A 20,462-nucleotide genomic window follows, 5' to 3' on the forward strand; every position below is an offset into this window, starting at 1 on the left:
TATTGTTTGCCTTGCTTTGATATCAGCCCGGACCTCTCGATTCCTTTCCCGACGCTCGTGCTCTCCTTCTTTCTCCCCGACGCCTCTCCCTCTTTCCTTCGTTCGATCGTCGACAGCTAAGAGAGCCGATATCCGACAGCTAGACTTCGTTCCCGTTCCTCTGTCGCGTTCTCACCTACTCTAGTCCCCGCGATACTCTTTCAATCGACACGACGTTGGAACGTTTTCGAAATTTCACCCTGGCCTTGTTCGCGCTTTCGGTTCGTCAGCGATTTTTTTTCCTCCCATTCGATCACACGGCCGAGAAGGCGGGAGAAACGAACAGCGAGCGGCGAGCAGATAGCGATAATAACGGAACAGAGGTGTCGCGGCGGAAATTCGCAAGAAAGAAGCGCAACGAAATGGAAAGGGAGAAGCAGTTAGTTAACTCGAGTTCTCGCCGAGTTCGTATAGATAATAAGCCATGATAAATTCGTAACGTAACCGTGTAAGTATCCGCGATGTGGGCGGGCCGGCTTCGGGACTGGCGCGGAAGGAGTACGGACCGTGGTTCGATTTAAAAAGACTGTCTATCGTAAATAGTCTTAGTCGCATTTACCTTCGATTCGCGTATACTTTCGTTTTTCTTCCACCGACGGGAAGCGAGTCGATCAAGGTCAATCTCTCGAGACACTCGATACTCGCCAGAACGAGTTCATCGAACCCATTTGTTCGAGACAAGGATCGGCGATCGATATCGCGCACTCCATTTTTCATATTTCATCGGACGATCGATCGACCGATTCGGCGGCGAATTTGATTTGCCCCGGAGCGACCAAATTTTCAAGAAAATTAGGGGAGTTGGAAGAGATCAAACGACCGAAGAAAGGTTCGTTTCTCACGGTAGGCTGCTTCCTATCGCGGTTACCTTACGACTTCGCGATCGACTCTCTTTCTTCTTCTCTGCCCGTCTCTCTGCGTACGTTCCACTCCCTTTGGATCGAAAAGGAACAGCTCCGTCAGAGATTAAACGATAGAATTCCGTGGCTCCCTTCCAGCCACGTTTTCGCGAGATCGCTGGTGGCTCTCGACAAATTAGTACAATTAGAATCCCTCAAAGAAAATTGATAAATTCCTTCGGAACAATTTCTCGACTCATTTCACCCGGTGCACCCTTCGACGTTCCACGGATATCCTTCGTATCGTCGAAGTTACTCGCGCGAAAACTTCTCTTCGTGGAGCCAGCTGCGCCGAACGAAGGTCGATCTCGAGTAGGAAGAAGTTGTTTTCTATCCTGTGTTTTCGTATTTACGTACGTGAAATCTGGATTATCGGGAACCACGCGACGCAGAACGCGTGGAACGTTCGGGTGATTAATAAGAAACGATGCGACTATTAATTTGATTTACGATCTGGCCTGGGTTTGGAGTGGCGAGAGGAAAGGCTTTGATTTGTTGCTCGCCAGACAGAAGTCAGTCGTGTTTCACGCTTGACACGCCGCGTTTCGAGGCTACGTCGCGTCGCGTCGACCCTTTGCTTTGTTTTGTTTCGTTTCGTTGGCCAGTTCCTTTCCACCAGTATTGCACGCGTGTATTCTTTCAAATCCATGTTACCACGGACATCGGTGCTAGTATCTGCGTTGCACGACCGCGTTCTCGATAGGCTGTCGACGATATTCTATTCGTGTAGCCATCGAAGATTCAAGGTAAGAGAAGGAAACGCATTCTCCCGTCATATTTTCGTCGATCCTTTGAATAAAAGCGTCAGATTCCTCTTAATTACAAGTACGATTGTACTCTTCTGGTTGCATACGAGTCGGGGAACAAAGGTCTTTGTTCCACCCAGCGAGAAAGTTTCTTTATCGCGGTATCGTGATTTACACGGATCGACGAGTATCACGGCAAAGCATTCGGTAGCAAATTCGCCAGTTTCTCGATAATCGATGGGAGCAGCTCGAAAAAACCATGCCTCGTTTCCTCCGCTCGTCTACGAAGAATGTATATGTATCCACCGGTGAAGATTCGCAGGTTCGCACCCGCGGGATTCACGGCGATTAATTGTAATACCGTTTCCGAGAGCGTGCGAAGTAACGAGTTCTTTGCCTACCGTGCGAATGCACCGTAATGCAGCAGACTCTTATCCAAACGAGATCGTCGGCCACGAGAGCGGGGGAAATGGGAATTAAAAGAAACATCCGACGCACAATCGTCCTCGTTTGCGAGTGTGCACGCATTCGTATCTCTTTTCTCGCGGAATACGAGCGACCACGGAGGACGCCACTCCTTAAAACTAGTCTCGTTAGCACCGTAGTAAATCGTCCGTATTCGTAGAAAAGTTTCGGGGCGTTTCTTTCAATGAGCGACCGTTTTCTCGGCGGCGTGGGAACGTCTTTGCGAAACTGGTCCAAATTGCCAGGCAAACGAAGGAAAGCCTGCCACGCGTTCTGCCCTCGGCCCCTTCGGGAACCCTTCTCTCCTTCTGTCGGGTTTCTCCCGTTGCTCCTCCACACTTCCGTGGCTTTCTTCGCTCCGCTTTTACCCCTTTCTCGGTCGCTCGCACGCTCTCTCTCCTTCTTCTTCGCTCTGACTCGTCTCGCTGTTCGCCCAACCTCGCTTCCGCGAGCCACCAGCAAGCATTAAGAGCTCCTAGATTTATTTATAACTACATTTACGCGCATGCCACGCTCGCGCAACCCTTTCGAGCACTGCGAATTATTACGTTTATGCGAACGGGATGGGGAGGCCCGCCCTCGTATTCTCAACTCGTTTCCCCTTCCCCTTGTAAAGAACTCATCGAAGAAGCCCGTCGAGAATAACTCTGACGAAGTTTCTGCGTTTCCTCGACGTTCTCTTTTTCGACTCCGCTTATCGTCTTACTCGTGGTTTCTCGTCGAATCGTATATCGAACGGGTTCGTTCACATACGGGCAAATAGCAAAGGAAAAACGCGTTCCCCGCTGGCGCTGTTCTCTCAAAGCGTGGTCGCGTTTTAACGCTCGAACACCGAGCGGTGGTTACCGGTACAAGGCGAACGCCGTGTGTACGCTGTCTCGCGGAGCGGATGAACGTTAAACAACGTTACCTTTACCGCGTCACGTATATTTGCTCGAATAAACTTTCCACTTGACAAACTGTGGCTCACCGTTGATATATACGTACGCGTACGTGCGTTCCTCGTTCGTGGAATCAGCCTGCCCTCGGCTGCGTCTCGCGCACCCACGGCATACCATCCTTTCGTCGAGAATTATTCGGGCTTTACGTCAAGCCTTACGACGTCCCTCCAGCTAAGGAATCTAATTTGAGCGATGTACGACTATACCGGCGCGATGCGAACCTAACGCACCTTCCTAAGCTCTTTCTCTCCCTCGTATCCCACCTTTCTCCTCCTCTTTCGGGATCTGCATGCTTGTATCTCGAATGTCGTGCAAAGTATTTCGGTCGAAGACATCGTTTTCACGAAATTTGATTAAGAGAATGGACGGAGGTGTTTGTGAATTGCGCTTAATATCGCGAACAATACCATTTTGGCTTTGTGAATCGCATAATATCCGACGTTACTTCTTCGATGATCTTTCTAATACCAATTTCGTATGGGTTGAATAGAAAATATTTTACAATTGATTTTCAATGAATATCGAGTGTTCCAAGCTATGCACACACTTTGAAGCACCGCGATTTCCAATCGAGAATTGAATATTCTGCGTACAAGGAAACGTCAGAGGGAATTCCGTATCGCGAAAACTAGCAAAGATTCGCGTACTTCGGTCGACGCTCGTGAACAGCGGAAGGTAGCGGCGCTCTTCTCGCAAGACGGCTGAATCGAATTTGCAAACTTGCAGATTGGATTCCAACTTGCCTATTATAGGGTGCGTCTGTTCCGGTTAAAAGCAGGGGGCAAGGGAATTAATGTCGATACGCCAAGGAAGGCCGGAGGATTACTCCAAAGGCCCGTATCTCATTGTCTTAGATGTTGCTCCCTGCTCTCTAACCTTCGCTCTACTATCTCCACCCCCGGGAACTCCCCTTCCATATCGCTGTTCCAGCTTCGCTTTACGTCCCGTTACAGCCACGTTTCTCGTCCATCGTCATAGTTGGACGAGTTTGGTTTCGATCTCGCAAACGAAGCTTCGAAACATTACCACGTCAGCGGCATTAATACCTTCCCTGTGCTTGCTTCCAGCTCGATTGCCTATTTTACAAGTGACGTACTACTAGGGCGAGATTTTATTCCAACGCATCGTAACGAGATCGCCGCTATTCAAACATCCTCCGACCATTGTCGACGATTCGATTACGACGATCGTATTCGCGGGACACGCGCTCGGTCTCCTCTCTTGGCAGAATAGAATTCCACCCTCGCAAGAGATCGCGGAGACTTTGCCTTTTTCTCCTCTGTTTCGAGTGCTCTCGGGGCTGGTGCGCTTGCAAGCGTAGCCGCCGTCTGGATGCTCCTTCCCGGTCGAGCGTCTCTCTCTTCGAGGCTCGGCAACTTTGTAATGCATTTTATTTATTCACAAAGGCAAATACTCATTTACCGTAGCGGCACGGGTAAATGTCCGCGAGAGTGAAGCACAGTGGCGCGGTCGTCCCCTTTTTCCAGCTTTCCGGCCATGCTTCTCGCGCGACTGGTGCGTACAACCCGGAAAGAGAGACGGCCACCCTCTTGCCCGTCGTCGCCACAGCGTCATTAGCTTTCGTCGCCACTTCACCCTTGGCCGCGGCAGAGTCGCGGCGCCTCCGGAGTTCCAGCTGGTGAACTTTGAAGAGCGCAACGCCACGCGAGATCCCTTTGATGGAGTTTCTGTAAATGGAGCGGCGACGAGATCGGTTCGCGAGACCCAAGGGTGAGTCGGGACTCCGGCTCACCCTCTCCGACCCTTCATCCCCTCGTCGACTTTGAAGCGCCACGGAACCTTTCAAAACCGCGGGCATTTTTAATTTCCGAGGATTACCATGGAGGATAGAGAAGCGGAGGCGATTCCAGCCGTGTGTCCACTGGATGGTTCTCGTCCTTTCTTCCTAGTCTATTTGCGACTCGACTTTTCCGTCTCTCAATACTCCTACGCTTCCTCCCCACTGACTTCTCATCTCTCCGCCAAATTTCTTTCTTTCGGAACGGTCCGTGCATCACGCTTGACAAGAACGGACAGGGGTACGCGTTTCGCTAAGAACCAAAACCGTCGTGTTTAACTAATAGACCTCTCGACGAATAGATAGATCAGTGGCGGTTGAGAGACACTGGCGTGGTCTCGGCGGTAGCCTTTCATCGGGTCTTCGTTAGGCCGTGGTAAATGTATTATGACTTCTGATTGAGTGCCGCCACAGCGTTACGCGCGTCGGTATGGGCTCGCACACGCTCCATCTCGTCCATGGGGGCGTACGAGCGATACCATTTGCGCGCCACCGTCGAAACGGACCGTGTGCTCTCTGCAACGAGAAAGCATTCGTTCTCTCTTTTGGCAGGAATCGTCGCGCGATACGATTCCGTGGGCGCTTTTCGTGGCTAGTCTGGCGTACTCCGATCGATCGTAAATGAAATAAAGCGGAAGCGTAGGTGGCCGAGCTTTTGCGGCTGGATTCACCACGGAAAGGGAAACCGTTCGGCTTGGCGATAGCCGAATTTTTCTCGACGGCGCGGAAATCGTGGTTTTGCGATATTTTTTGGTCGGGAAATCCGCCAGCGTGAAAGGGGGGGGGGCAATCGTAGTGGCGAAATTCACGGAGGGGGAGAGTATCATTGACACACGCTATACGAACGTATATAATAATTAATGGTGCTCTCGCGTAGATGTGGGAGCGGCATATGCCGGCATCGAGAGAGAGAACGCGACGTATATCTGCACGGGCAAAGATGCGTAATTGCGTTACCCATCGAATTCAGTTATACCGGCATGGCGAGTCTGATGCATAAAATGACGGGGCCAAATTCAGTTATAGTTCGCTTCACAAAGCGAATACGGTCGCGTCGTTAATATCGCGCCGTTCCGAACCAGTGTGATATCGTTACGACGGAATTTCCGTCATCGACGACCGGGACAGGGAGCGGAAAAGTCATTAAGAGAAACATCGCGTGCCAACGCATTCGGTTCCTTCCGACCGCCAGGGCTATAGCGTAGATGTAGTAACATCGCGGCAGCTCCGTGGAAATCGCTCGCTAAGAAGAAGTTGCTCCGGCCTCCGGCATCCCTCGTGCAGATACGTCTCGGGGTGATTTTTTTCCTGGCTCGCTGGAATACGGCTTCATATCCAAGTTATAGAGGATAGAGAGAGCGAGCGAAGAACGAGCAGGCAGGCAGACGTAGGAGAGAGCGTGGTAACGGCGGGAGGGTGAGACACAGGTCGAGAGAGAGAGAGAAGGATCGATTCGCTTTTACTCTTATTTTTCCCGGAGCTCGCGACTTAATTAATCGCATAACACCGGGCCTAATGAAATCAGAACTCCCACCCCATCTCCGAGTCTATTCTCGCCCCCTCGTTGGCCGCCATGGCTGCCGCGCTACCAGCGAAAAAACGGAAATATTTGCCGGGAATACTTTTCCGCCTCCTCCACTTCTTGCCGCTTATTTTAGCCATCGGCGAGCCCCGAGGGTCCGCGATGCTTCCGAGAAACTGCCGCGCGCCACGCCGCTTCGAAAATCGATCCTTCGTTTCCAGGAATATTTCCCTTCGACGACCGGGAAACGAACTTCCATCACCCGATCGTCGAAGATGGTGGTCTACTGCTGCTGCAGATTCGTCTCGCGTTCGATCGCGGTTCCGCGATGGAACTTAATCACGGAGGCAACCCTTGGTTTTCGGATCGCGAGAGATCCACGTAGAAGTCGAGGAATGCCGGGTACTCGCTGAAGCGTGCACGAGGAGCGAAAGCAGCAGCAGCGCCAGGATGTCTCGAGTTCCTTCGGGAATCGAGGGGGTTCCCGATTCGTTTGCCGATTGCCTCGCTGCTTCGCGGCTTCTCCATATCGAGGGCAAAGTAATTTCTTCGACGAGAAAGTCCGGATTGCTGAGCGGGATACTTGCCTCCCCCCTCCACCTCCTTCCCTCTCTTTCTCTCTCGAGGATTAATTAAAATCTCGAGCGTGCCGCCGATTAATCAACGCTGCTCGATGCGCCGAACAGCTTCGTAACAGCGATTAATAATGTATACCACACCGCGTGGCTTGCTCGTGCGAGAGATCGATTTCTTCTCCTGGAGTCCTTTGTCGCTGAAACCGTCGTTCCTTCTGCCGATCGACTCTAAACTTGCCGCGAACGTAGAAACGTTTACGCGACAAACGCGTGGAAAAGAAATACGACGACGAACGCCACGACTTTGGAATCGATCGGTCTACCAGTCCCATCAGTGCGGGTCCGTGTCGTTCCCGATGAAACCGCCTAATCACGAAATTCATTAAGGGCTCGAGACGATCGGGAGCCGGTTAGGAAAGGCGAGGTTGCCGATTGGCTGCTCGTAATTCGGAACGACACGGTTTCCGACCACCTGACCGATTCACACGACGCGTTTAACACTCGGTATTCATTTAACACCTACCGACTGCCTATTCTACTCGTGGTTCCCGCGTAAAATAATAAATGTGCCGGCAGCAGGCGTCGGTGAAACGTACCGATAGCCTTCGGGAACTATCGAACCGGTGCAGCGTTGCACCGAGCGATCTATTTCTCCGACCCTTCCTGCATTTAGGGCTTTATCCAACTCGCGACCTTCGGTTAGGATACGATCCTCGTGGCTATTTCCGATCGATCGATCCGCCTACCGTGTCGCTGACGATTCACGATCGGTTTGTACCCAGAGATCCTACGGGCTCCACGGATTTGAACGCTTCGATTCACAAAGATGAAATGGTCGCGTGAGGAAATAGAAGCGCGGTAAAGTGAACGCTTTATCGATCGAGCGATTCGGCCAGTGGCACGTTGCATTACCGATGGTCATTACATCGGCGATAATTCGACTTATCTGCAGATTTGTTAACGCGATATATCCCGTGCATAGTTGTGGCTGGTTACAGGTGTCGCGGAAGATCGACAACAGGTGATAGGGGCTGTATTGCGATGCAACTGCGAGCAAAAGCTATATATCTTGTCGTAAATATATTCTGACTCGTTTCTCGTGTTCGCCGGTTTCAAACTCGGCCGATTAGCGACCGATAAAACGCGCTTTCGAGTGTTTGCATTCGTCCTGGTCGAGTCACGTCGATTGATTTCAGTCGAATAATAACCGACGATAAGGAGCCCCCTCGTTACCCGTTCTACCAGGCCCGTTGTTCACACCTGGACGTTCGCATCGACTTTTTTCGCCGATTGCTCGAAACAGCGTTCTTGCAACAGTGACAATATTGCGTTTGCCGCTTATATCTAGCTCATTATTAATTTCGCTGAACGCCACAGGCTCGCGATTGCCGGCAAAATTGCCCGTTGTAATGCCCCTATTATTTATTGAAAATGGTACGTCGCTTGGGCGAATGAGTTGGAAATGGAAGAGGGTAGGAAATTTGTTTGGTCGAATCTATCTAAAAACTGTATCCGAGTGAATGAGGTAATCTATAGAATTTCAAAGTTCTATCGTGTAATGGGAGAATCGCGTGAGCTAGTACTTAATAATTCTTTAAAAAACTTTGCAAATGAACGGAGGAGTAGAAAATACTTGATGAATTCCATTCAAGTTTTTCTCTCCTATTTTCTGCATTACTTCGAGGTACACGTATGTCTTTCAAAACACTTTCAGATAATTTATCGTCGCTATTCGTTAATAGTTTTGATATTTGCCTCTTCTAAAAGAATTCTTCCTAATAAATGGAACTCTCTGTCTCCTGTTTTTCATCTGCTGCGTCATTTCATAATCCATATACATGTTTGCTATCAAACAAATAACACTGTTTTGTGCTCTTTCGGGATTATCTGTGACCTTGACGCGTTGTACAATTACCGTCCACTTTCCTTTAACGATCGCTATTTGCATGTTGTCGCAACAGCGAATAAGGTTCTAGACTTTGTCCTTAGATTTAGTAAACAGTTGAAGAATCCTTACGCTCTCCCAAAGTTTCACACGTCTCACTGGTGTCGTCCTGCCTGGAATATGTCACGATTATCTGGTAATGGTAAGGTAGTTAACAAATTTTGTAATCTTTTAGAGAGAGAGAGTCCAACGTCGCTCTTTGAGAACCCTTGCCTATAAAACTGGCTGTCCCGTTGCAAATGATCGTTATAGATCATGCCTTATCTCTCAATTATGACTACTCTTAGTAAAAAACCTTTAGAGCAGCCATAGACTATTATCACAATATTATAAATAACAAAATCAATAGCTGGCCTTCATTAGGCTTGGTCAACTTTAACATCTCGCTCTATTGGGCACGTGCCCTTATTTTATTTGCCTGGTTTTAAGTCAAGATTCGGTCACACTGATACGTTTGCCAGAATATTTAGCACTGCGAATAAGTAACGGATTATTCTTGGATTCTCTGCTGTAATAAGAAAATCTCATCGAATATAGTGTAAACTTACGTAGGTATATGCTCCTAAATTATACCTATATGTCGATGTTCACAATGAGGCTCGGTATTATTCTCGTCGCAACACCAATGTTGCTTCGTATTGTGTGTGTGTGTGTGTGTGAATTCATTGTTTTCGTCATCTGTTCTTTCCTAGCATCATCCATCGATCATTTTGACTGTTTAGTCATAAAAAGGAGGAGCGAACTCGGTTCGGAGTCCTTGCAGAGCGAAACGATGTGAATCAAAGACGAGAATGGGACTTAAAGACGCGCGGGATTCTAGTAGTCGTCTATTTAAAAGTGCCTACATGCGCTCGTTCATCGTGCACGCGTCCCGACTATGCGCGCGAGTGCGTATGTGCGTGTCTGGCCGTTAAGGCTGGTTGACTCCTGCTCCTCCGTTCGCACCGAACTCGCGCGCACCGGGAATGACATTTCGCCGCGCGTTGCATGCGCACGCTTTCGCGTAATCGCACCTGCCTTACCTGCTTTTCTTCGGTTTCAAGCGTGCTCGATGCCACGCGGCGTTCCTCCTCCTCGCTCGGGCTCACCGTGCAAGGTCAACGCTGCTACAAAGCAGGGACGGAAGAACGCTCGGAGGACGAGACATCCACGAGGAGAGTGAGGTCGGGAAATCGATAACTCGCGAACTTCGATACTCGGTGAAACTTGTTAATTTATAAGAGACACGCGTTTCAATTAAAATACATTATACAGAGACTGATATTTCGAACTGCCTGCGGTCCAGAACGAGGACTACTTATTTCTTTCTTTGCCTCGAGAGCAACGGTCTCTTTCTACGCAAGCTTGTTTCGTCGACTGGTTAACTCGCGTAGACATTTCATTTTGCAATGCATCACTGGTTTGGTATAAGTTAAGTTGACATTCGGGCGTGTAGATTTTATTTAAGGAACACCTTCGGCATTTGACGAGGGCGCCATAGGAACGATCGAACCGCGAGTAATTTCGTCACTTAACAACCCAGGAAATACATTCGATCGGTCTATTTTCATCGCGCGCCGCCAGAGTATTACGAGGGCGCGTTAATCCGGTATTCTGACAGGACTCGCGCGGCCGCGGACGCGGAGCCTTTTCCAATCCCGACACACTGATTGTTCGGATTCAATGCGCAGTGGCATTTGGCAGTTGGCAGTTCAGGAGGTGGGCAGACCGGTGGAATAAGCTGTCAGAGTGTTGCACACCCGATGAAAACTCTCTGCCAGCGAGAAAACGCTCCGCCGATTCCCTCTCTCGATTCTACCCTCGACTCTTTCTCCCTCGTATTCGCTGTCTCGGGACTCGTGTTTTCTCTTTTTCTCTTCGTCCGTCCCCACCACGCTGCTCATTGCTTGTTCGTCGCTTTTTTTTGTTTTATTTTCATCTGGATTCGTTTTGACGCACTTTTATTGGGCGACACGTCAGCGGTAGAGGGAATAATAAGCGCGAGTTCGACGAGAACACGGCTGTCAGGTGCGACACGCGGCAAGGCAATTTTTCATCGAGCCCTCAAACTCCAAGATCTTCGGTGCGAATACATGTGAGTGCGACGCCGCGCCGCGCCGCGTCACCTAATATGTACGTGATCTCGAAGCGACGCCACGGTTCTCGAATATCCTGTAAATAGGACAGAGCCGGACCAACGTAGCTACCCATGTAACGAGCTTCCACTTTTCCCATGGTGGAGAAAGAAAAGCAATCGAGCCTAGGATTATCGGGCTAACGGTCAGAGGAGACACAGGGACGGGGGTCGTCAGACACACGAGCTACCGGAGAAGTTTAATTACCGCACTTGAGTAAAGTAATTACAATCAGACACCCTTGTACGGGGTCGAAGCAGCGCGCGGGCTTGGCGCGGGTGGATAGCAACGCGCGAGAGGAAAGAGGAGTCGAGTGCCAAGGGAACCGGGATTCGTGGTCTATGATTAGCCAGAGGTGACCAACGGAAACGAGCAGCGCCGCGTCCGTTCTCTGTTGTACGGTAACGCGGACACTATCCAAGAGGAGGGCTCTTTCGATTAATTACCTGTCGTCGCGTTAGTTAACTCGAGATTCATCGAGAGCCCCGCGCGAAGAACCCGATAGTTAAGCGGAATTCGGAGAAGGGACGCGATTACATAGCGTTACGCTGTAACGTTGTTACCAAGGCTTGCGGCCATGTCCCGACCGATACTCGGGTCGATCGATAACGATTCACGCTCTCGACGAAAGCGGCAACGCGAAACTGCCGCCGAGTCGAGAATCACGGAGCTTCTTCGTGCACGTTTCTCAGAATTTCAACATAGACGAGCAACGTACATCTACGTAACGTCTTAGTTTGTATAAGAAAATACGATAACGTTGCGTTGTACAAACGATATTACAAAAATAAGCGACGAAGGAAAGTGGCGGGAAAAGATAGAACGGGACGATGCGTTAATTACGCCAATTTCGATCCTGGCAACCGCGAATTTTCGCAATTACCGGCGTTTCGCCGGCACCCAGCAGCCGGCTTCGTACGGAACGAGTCCCGTCGGAAATCATAAAAAATGAAACTAATGGATGCGCTGGCTTTTTGTTGCGGCTTTCCGCGTCGCGCGTTCCCTCAAGTACCCAGGCGTAATTATTATCGTGGCCCGGCGTTCGGCACGAGCGCGAACACGACCGCAGATCGGATAGATACAGCGGTTCCTCCTGCCCGTCCTCTTCCCAACCCCATTCTACCCCACCTTCCGCACCCTTTATCTCTCTTTTTCGCTCCACGCCTTTACGTCTTTTTTCCCCTCGCTCTCGTCCTTCCCGTTGGACGCGAGACTGCGCGCACACTTTCGCTTTTATTACCAAGTAGCCGGAGTATTCGCAGTCCGCAATTCCAAGGGGTATATCGCTCGTCGTAAACGACACAGCCAACGCTGCCGGCTATTCCACGCCGAGGAAACTGTGCAAAGACCCGGGACTTTATCGCGAACGCTCGGTGTCGTCGTTTATAGGACTAATTGCGCGCGCGATTTTCCGCGATCAGCCACATTTTCTTCGTCGTTTCAACGAAATCTCGAAGATAGTTTCGGGTCGTGGCACTTGACGCTGACGATTCGATCGATCGACGCGCGGTACAGCGTGGCAATAAAGTCGTCGGCGTTATATTATTATTAGCGTAAAACGACTCGGCTTACAGGTAATTTAAATCCCATCGAGAAATAAAGGCTCGCCACGTACGTAGGTACGTATGTACGTACGATCAGATTACCGAGCGAAGCGAGGCTGTATTTGCATAAGTCAGCTTGTCAGTCAGACTGCGTGGCAACTGCACGACCCTCTTGCCCTCTCTTGCCCCCGAAACAACCCCGTGCGCCAGCCGCGCTCCGCGTGGACAGGAAACCGCTCGAACACGCTCCGTTGTGCTTTCCAACGAATCCCTCGAATTTATTCGCTTTTTGCTCGCCTGTAAGGCTAATCGAAATCTCGGTGAATAAACAACGTTACGATCGGAGGAACCTACGCCAGAAGATTTCCAAAACAGCTCGTTACTCATCGCGAGGATATAATTTCGTTGATATATCGAACGCGTCAATTCCGACAAATTATCTCGAAATACATCGGACAGATATCGAAGGGTCGATTTATTCGTCTGAACGAAAAGAGTGACGAGTCTGGCGTACTAGAAGAGAAGAGGGGTAAAGAAGCCCGTGAAAACGAGAGGCAAGCACGGTCGATTAATCATACTTTCGTAGGAATTACCCTTGTATATGCGGCGGCGTTCGCGAGGTCGAAGGGCAGTTTCGGTTCCCTTTCCCCTCCGTGTGAGTCGGCCGATCCTCAGCTTGCCCCCGTGTAACTCTTATAGTCGAGCCTTGGTTCTCGTACACGCGAGCACGCTCTCGCCAGACATGTGAATTACGTAAGGGGGCCCGCGAACGTGTACAGTCCGGAGATTACGATATTCTCCGATTGGAGTGGCTTGACACGAGTTCAAGAGGCACCGCTGACGGCAGGCACGCACGCATGCACGCACCTGAGCCCGCGCGATTCTGCTCGCCTCGCGGCTATCTGACTTCGCGCCGTACCGCGTTCTCCTTTACTCTCTCACCTCGCCGACGTCCAGCCGTAGCTATGCTCCAGTCACGCGGTTGCTCGCAGGTTAAACTTGGTTCCAAGGTTTCCGTGCGTCCAGGGGACGTCTGCACAAGCTTCGGCTACGAGATCAATATCGGTTTAGTGGAAAAGAACGAGTCGATCGGGCATAGTTGCAGTTTCTCCTTTTCGTCTATTTTGGACATCGTTCCAATCAAAATCTTAGTCACGTATGCTTAACGTTCGATTGATACATGGAGCGCGCGACTAAAAACGAGGACGATGAAGGAAGAAAGTCCGACGTTGCGAACCGGAATCGTCGAGGCCGTTTCTGCGGTAAACGTTTCCTCGTTCCCGCCGGTTTCCACACTGTTTGAACACGAAATGGACAACATATGTAACAGCCGTGTGCGCGGCTGACCGATCGCCACAGGGGCTTCTCTCTCCCTCTTTCACCCTCTCTCGCCCTCCCCCTTTCTCTCGATGGAGAGAAAATAAAACGCGGCCGAGAAGGGACGTGGAGATGTTTGCCGAGCCATCCGCGTGATTGCACGCTCGACGAGCTTCGATCGACTCTCTGCCTTCTCCTCGCGCTGGCTCGATTCGTTCCGTTCTTTCCTCTCGATTTCCCTTCCTCGTCCCTTGTTCCTATCCAAGCTGGCCGCGGTGCAACGTTCGAGGAAGCTTCTCGCGAATGGAATTCGTGCAGTTCAACGAAGAAGAGACTCGATCAACGACAGCGGTTTTGCGGTCAAAACCTCGGAATCGCTCTAGCGTCCTCGGCCGTCCTTCGAACGATCGAAGCTTCGCGTACATAGTTTCGTTTCTCGGAGTAAATTCCGGCTCGCCCTAAATTTCAAGCTTTATCCAAGCCGGGCAGTTACGCCAAGTGGTCGGTGATTCGATGGCGGAAACGGTGCAAATATAGGTATAGCGTGACGGTGGGAAAAGGATGCGAGGAGATTGAGAAAGGGAGAAACGAGCAGACACTCGTGGTAGGGTGAGCGAAGACGAAGGGTGCGCGAAATCCGGCAAAGCTACCCCGAGATACGACACCAATAACAAAAATCATAAACACTCGGACCGTTGATTAAGTCCTTCCGCGAGGATCTTCGAAGCTCTTTCCTCCGTCGAGATGAGGATCGTATCGTAGCGAGGCTAGCGGCGGACCATCTTCCCGGCTTCATTTCGCGTAATACTCCCGGGACACGAGTGGCATGGCTATATAGGAACGGTTGTCGAGTCTCGCGCGTATCGCCGTGCGAACGTCCATCGCGGCTTTACGTCGCTTCGATTGCCTGTCTGTAATTCCAGCGTTACGAGCTCGATCGCGTTAATACACCTACTCTTCTTTCTCTTATCTGCTGTATCTCGCGCCTGCACACCATTTCCTACGCTTGTTGCCGGTGGACGAGCGACGAGTCGAGTCAGCCGTATAACCGTCTAGTCGGTATCGATCCGTGAACAAGCTAGCGATGAGAGAGCGAGCTTTCGAAATCTTGCTTAGTCCGGCCGCAAGTCTCTCGGCGATTCTCTCGGCGAGCGAGCGACGATGGTGTACGAGTCTCCCGGGGCCAGGTTACACGCCAGAAACACTCGAGCTTCTGTCGAGAGGCAGGCTCTTCGGAATAGGTAGGCTACAACGCGGAAACAACGGAGTACATTGTCGCGTGTACCGGCCTGTGCGTAACAACGACACGCTGCCAAGAGGACTCTCGTCCAGGCTTTTCCGTATTCGGTTCTCATGTCGCGGCGGCTTTGCCGACCGTGACGAGATAGATAGGACGGGGACGATGGACAAACTTGGAAATATTTGCCACAGGGAGCTGTCTCTTTCTTCGTTCATAGTGTGTGTGCGTTGTAGGTTCGTCGAGTTAGGCCGCAGCTCAAGCTACGATACACTGCGGCCGAGCGCAACGACGCGTTCCGCTGGCCGAGCCTCGTACACGCGTATATGCGAACGCACGCGCATAACGAATGCAACGTACGGTACCGCGTGTCGAGGATAATTACATCGGTCGAAAGAATGATACGGAATTGCGCGGCGCCCCGATCCCACCGGCCAGATAACCACCGCGATGAATTTGTTACCGTGGAAAAATGCTGAGCCATGGCATCTTGTTTTTTTTTTTTTTTTTCGTACAAAGAGTTCGCGCTTCTGTATCGCGTGAAATCGTTCTCATACGCGGTAGCCGGAGAGAGGAACAAAGAGTGCGGGGCTCGATAGCTTTCCGCTTTGAAGCTTCTGTCTCTCGCTAGCTAGGTTATTCAAACGCAAGTTCTGCGTGAATGCGTCTCTGGCCCCGAAAAGCCTGGCCCCTCTGTAAAGGATATTCTTATCGCGAAGGGCCTGCATCATTTTCGAACGAGTGACAGCCTCGAGTCTCCAGACTAGGGGCTCGAGTGGCGCCGTCGACCTCTTTCGACCAGAAGTCCTCTCGTTGCGCTGTCTTTCGAGGACGAAAAGCAGATACCAAGGGAACCGGCGGTCGGTTTCCGAATGGTTCTACGGCCGCGAGGCGGCATAGATAGAAAATAACTTTTACTTCTCCCTTCTTTCCTTTCTAATTCATCGAAAGGCTAGACGCCGTCTTATTTTGAAACGTGGCCGGCACTCGAGATCGATCGGTACGAGTTGAAACGCGACTTGAAATCACGAGCTTGTGAGAAGGCGAGCGATATTCCATTTTTAAAAGCGGCACGATGGCTTTTCCGGTAGACGGAGCAACGGGGCCCGCCGCGCGTCTCCGCTTGCTACTCGTTTGCATAGCCATCGCCGCGAATAATAAATAACAAGCGAAGCAGGATAAAAATAAAGAGAGAAATAAAGGCAGGCAGAGGGAAAAGCGGAGGGAAAGAGAGGATCCTTGTTGAGTGTATGCGTGCGATTTAACCGCGTGTGAGTGTGCCAGACTACAAAGCCATCTCACAATGGTGGGAGCACCGTGCGATATCCCGACTGTGTTTCCGTTCAAATAGACCTCCGCGTGGCTCGAGTTGGTTCTCAAGGCGCAGGTGTCAACCCTGCCGTGTTTCCGGACCAGATTTGTGCCATTCCTTTCGACAACGAATGTCAGCTAGCACAGGTAGGTGGGGCAGGTGCGTCCGTTTCCTCGAAACTTCTTCGCGAAACGGATAAAAGGCTGGTTCTCCAGAGAGACACGATAAGGCGATCGTTCGATTCCGACGATCGAGATAGTCGCGTGTTATGAAACTTGTTCGTTGATTAAAATCGTAGTAATCGTGGAAGTAACCGCGGAACGTAACAGGATCATAATGGACCACCAGGAATGCCATCGAAAAAAAAAAAGAAAAAGAAAAAGAAAAAATATAGATAACCGACGGTGGGGTGTTCACGTGAAGAGGAGCTCACGTAATTCTGGAAATTGAGTGAAGGACCTGGATTCTGGAAACGCACGGAAAAAAATGGGAGGAGAACATCCTCTTCTATGCTCGTCCTTGCGACCGCTGTTCCTCGAGGAAGCGGTAGTTCTCGAGAAGCCACGATTCCCCTGCTCGACTCGAGTGGTCGGATCCGAGTTATATACATACGAGTAGCAGGCAGAGAGCACAGTGTCAATACTATCCTCCGGAGAGCGAGTTAACACCGTGGCTTTTAACCTTCCCTGAAGTGAGTCCGGCTCGATTGCCGATCTAGCTTTTACGATTCATAACTCAAATATAGCTAGGCGAGCGAAGAGCGGAATCGAGGAGAGGAAGGATCGCCCAGACCCCGAGTATAAACCGTTTATTTATATGTTCTACATAATGTTCGTTCGTTCGTTCGCCACCCCACGGAATTTATTTATTACGGCTGTTCGGTAGCGATGGGCTCGAGCGATCTCAAACGCGATCAACACGGTACGGGTCGTTTAACGTCGCCCAAATACTTTGCTGTTGGCCTTCTATGTCCGTTAAAATTAGAAATTTTACGGTACGTACGAAAGGCGAAAGACGGTCAGGTACATCACGAGGAACGACAATTTGCGCGATGGACAGGAGAGGAACTGATCGATCGGACTAAGCATTGTCCTCGGGACGAGCAACTCGAACGAGGACGTCGAGGTGATTGGGAACGAGGCGCGCGCGGGTTCGCTAGGTAGCATTACGCAATGAAATCTAGTTGTCCAGCCAATGGATCCGCATCCTCTGCCGGAGCAGAGCGCAGATTCACGCATCGAAGCTGGTTGCTAGCGTGATTCGACCTAACCACTCTAACGTCTGTCACCGACGGCTAACCGTCTCCTCTCTGTTAACGACGTCCACTTAACGCTAATAATTATTTTCATTGGGGGCCTCGTGTACACGGGACTCCCCCATCCTACGGGGCCAACTTCCTGTACGAACGGATATAAAAATAGAGCTCGTACCGCTCGGACATTCTGTAACAGGGCAGACACTTCAAACGATTTGTTTTGCCGAGCGCTGGTACGCTTTTGTCTTCGAGATCAGCGTCGATCTCGAGGAATTCGTCGCGTTAACGTTGATCAACCGTGTTACGATCACGGTTAATCGTGGAAAGGCAATAGACGGGCCAGTGGATTTCTTCGAATTCGTGGAAATGGCACGAAACGATGACGCGGCGTGGACGAAGCTGGACGTGGGGGAGGAAAAGAGAAGGCCAGATAGGATCGTAAATTATTTAGTAGCTCGGGCCAAGGTGTCGACGCTCGTCGCCTCGATTGGTCCACGCTGCCCAATCCGGGAGAAAATTAAATAACAACAAAACGATAAAAGACAATTGTTTCTAAGTTTTATGACCCTGGTTCTCGCGGCCTCTCCGACAGCTCGACGAGACGAAGGGCGTTTTATTGCCGCTCGGGGTCTTTCGGTCCAGGCACCGGCCACCCCTGATCCATGGTCACTTTATTTAGGAGGAAAACGATGGGGTGACTTGGCTAGGCTGGTTGGATTTTTTCCCCCTTTTTTTTTTTTTCTTTTGTCGTTTTTCTTCGCGCGCGTGTCCGTTGCGCGCCGGCTATCACGATTCAACGATCGACGAAATCGACGTCACGATGGCGATTTGCAAGAAATCTCGATTACCAGATGCATAAAAGTTTTAGAAGGATATACGCGAACGATCGATCTTTCGTTCGATGAAAAACGACAGAGCGAAACGAAAGAAGCGGGGGACCAGTTTTTCGCCTCTTCCCTTCGCTTCGTTTTTCCACCTTTTTTCCTACATGCTGGTTCGTGTGCGAGCACGGAATACGCGGCCGAGTCTCTCTATCATCGCAGCCGTGGCAATAAGAGAGGGCTTACGGTTCTCGCCATATATTGCGGCCACATTTTTATTTTGACACTAATAGCCACGTGGTATCGACCGCGAGCATGACTTGAGTCCGTCCGATCGTGCTAATCCCGACTCGATATTGCCCGTATAAATCCCCGAGACTCGCAGGACGTACACACATACACACGCGTACTCGCTTCACCTTGGTGAAGAAGAAGGGCCCAGGGGGAAGCGGCAGAAAAGAGATCGCGGGTCCAATACGAAGTGGCGCCTAATGCTATCCTGATTTATCGATACAACCACGCTACCATCGCGCGCTTCTCGAGCTGAGAGGCGAGGAAGAGTTGGAATTAGAAGAACCTGTTCCACAAATCAACGCCCTTTCTTCTTCCCTCGTCCTATTGTTTCTTTTCTTCCGAGCTATCCTCGCGCGTGCTGCTCCCTTTTGCGCTCGACGACGACGACGACGACGACGACGACGACCGGTCGGCTCTTCTTTTCCATTCCATTTCCGATCGTAAGTCTTACGGACGACTGATAACTATAATATCGCTTCATAAACTATCTTACGTCACACGCTTAACCATCGTTCTCGTTTTTCTGTTGCAGGTATGTATCGGATTGGATTCGACGGTGTTCTCAGTCGGAAGGCGACGTTTCGAGAACGCATGGTTCTCGTCCTCCACCACCACACGAAGACCGGCAAACGTTTGTCAGTCACGCGATTGCACGGCAAGTGGTTTTCTCGAATTCCACGTTTCGATGCTTTCGTACGATCGTTTGATTTTGTAACGAACATCGACTCGGACAGGCGGGCAGACTCGATATCGTTGAGTGTATCGCGAGTTCGAAAAGTTGAAACGATACACGACGAACAGGGAAACGGGAGAACGTCCGGCGGGAGAAACAGATAGATAGGCTAGAAACGATCGATTGGACGCGAAAGTAAAGCGCGACCCTCGCATCCAATCATCGAAATTATTTCATAAGATGAAAGCCGGGTCTCGGATTGCTCGTGTACGAGGGACAAACGGTAGAGAATCGAAGACAAGTAGAGTGGAACGGAAGGAGACGGAGTTTACTGCTTCATAACTCGAGCCGAGCACGGACAATCGGCCGTTGTGATTTCGGTTGCTATTTTGACTGCTCCGATCGTGGTGGGTGGCCCACCGACAACAGAACGCTACCAGAAATATGCTACCTCGTAAACGAACGACCCTGCGTCGTAGCCGCGTTGCTAGCGCGCGGTGTCTTTCTTCTCTTCGGTGTTTCCCCGTGTCCCTGCGTGCCAACGTTCCACGCGATTTCGACGAAATGGATCCTATGGTTGTCCTATCGTGGCACGAGTGCTTCCTCCAGGAAAAATCGTCGTCCGTACACATGTATACACGGAGCGTTGTCTCGATTAGTTTCGTAGCCTGTGCGCTACGTCGATCGATGGACACGTTCCCCGGAGAATACCACACTTCTCTCCCTCCGGCTCCGTAATAAATTTGTTCGAAGCAGTCTCGAAATCGTTGCGTAATAGCTATCGATCTTTCGTGCGGCGAATGTCGTTGTCACCGGACACTGGACACGGTTGCCTTTTGTCTCGACAGCAATCAGACCAATGGACGAAGAAGCTCGTGCCACGAAAGAATGCCGGTCCCTTAACTAGCGAATACTTTCTGCTCGATACAAGAGCGCTATGCTAAGCGAACGCCGATTTTGCTTCG

At 50.7% G+C, this 20,462-nt stretch overlaps 1 protein-coding gene across 7 annotated transcripts in view; it reads left to right on the top strand.

The window, feature by feature from the left end:
* The window catches only part of LOC126914387 (dachshund homolog 2), a 142,437-nt gene that overhangs the window by 23,905 nt on the left and 98,070 nt on the right, over nt 1-20,462 (top strand). The gene's annotated exons all lie outside the window — the stretch shown is intronic.

Source organism: Bombus affinis, chromosome 3 (genome assembly GCF_024516045.1).
Source record: "Bombus affinis isolate iyBomAffi1 chromosome 3, iyBomAffi1.2, whole genome shotgun sequence".
In the NCBI taxonomy this organism is placed as follows: Eukaryota; Metazoa; Arthropoda; class Insecta; order Hymenoptera; family Apidae; genus Bombus; species Bombus affinis.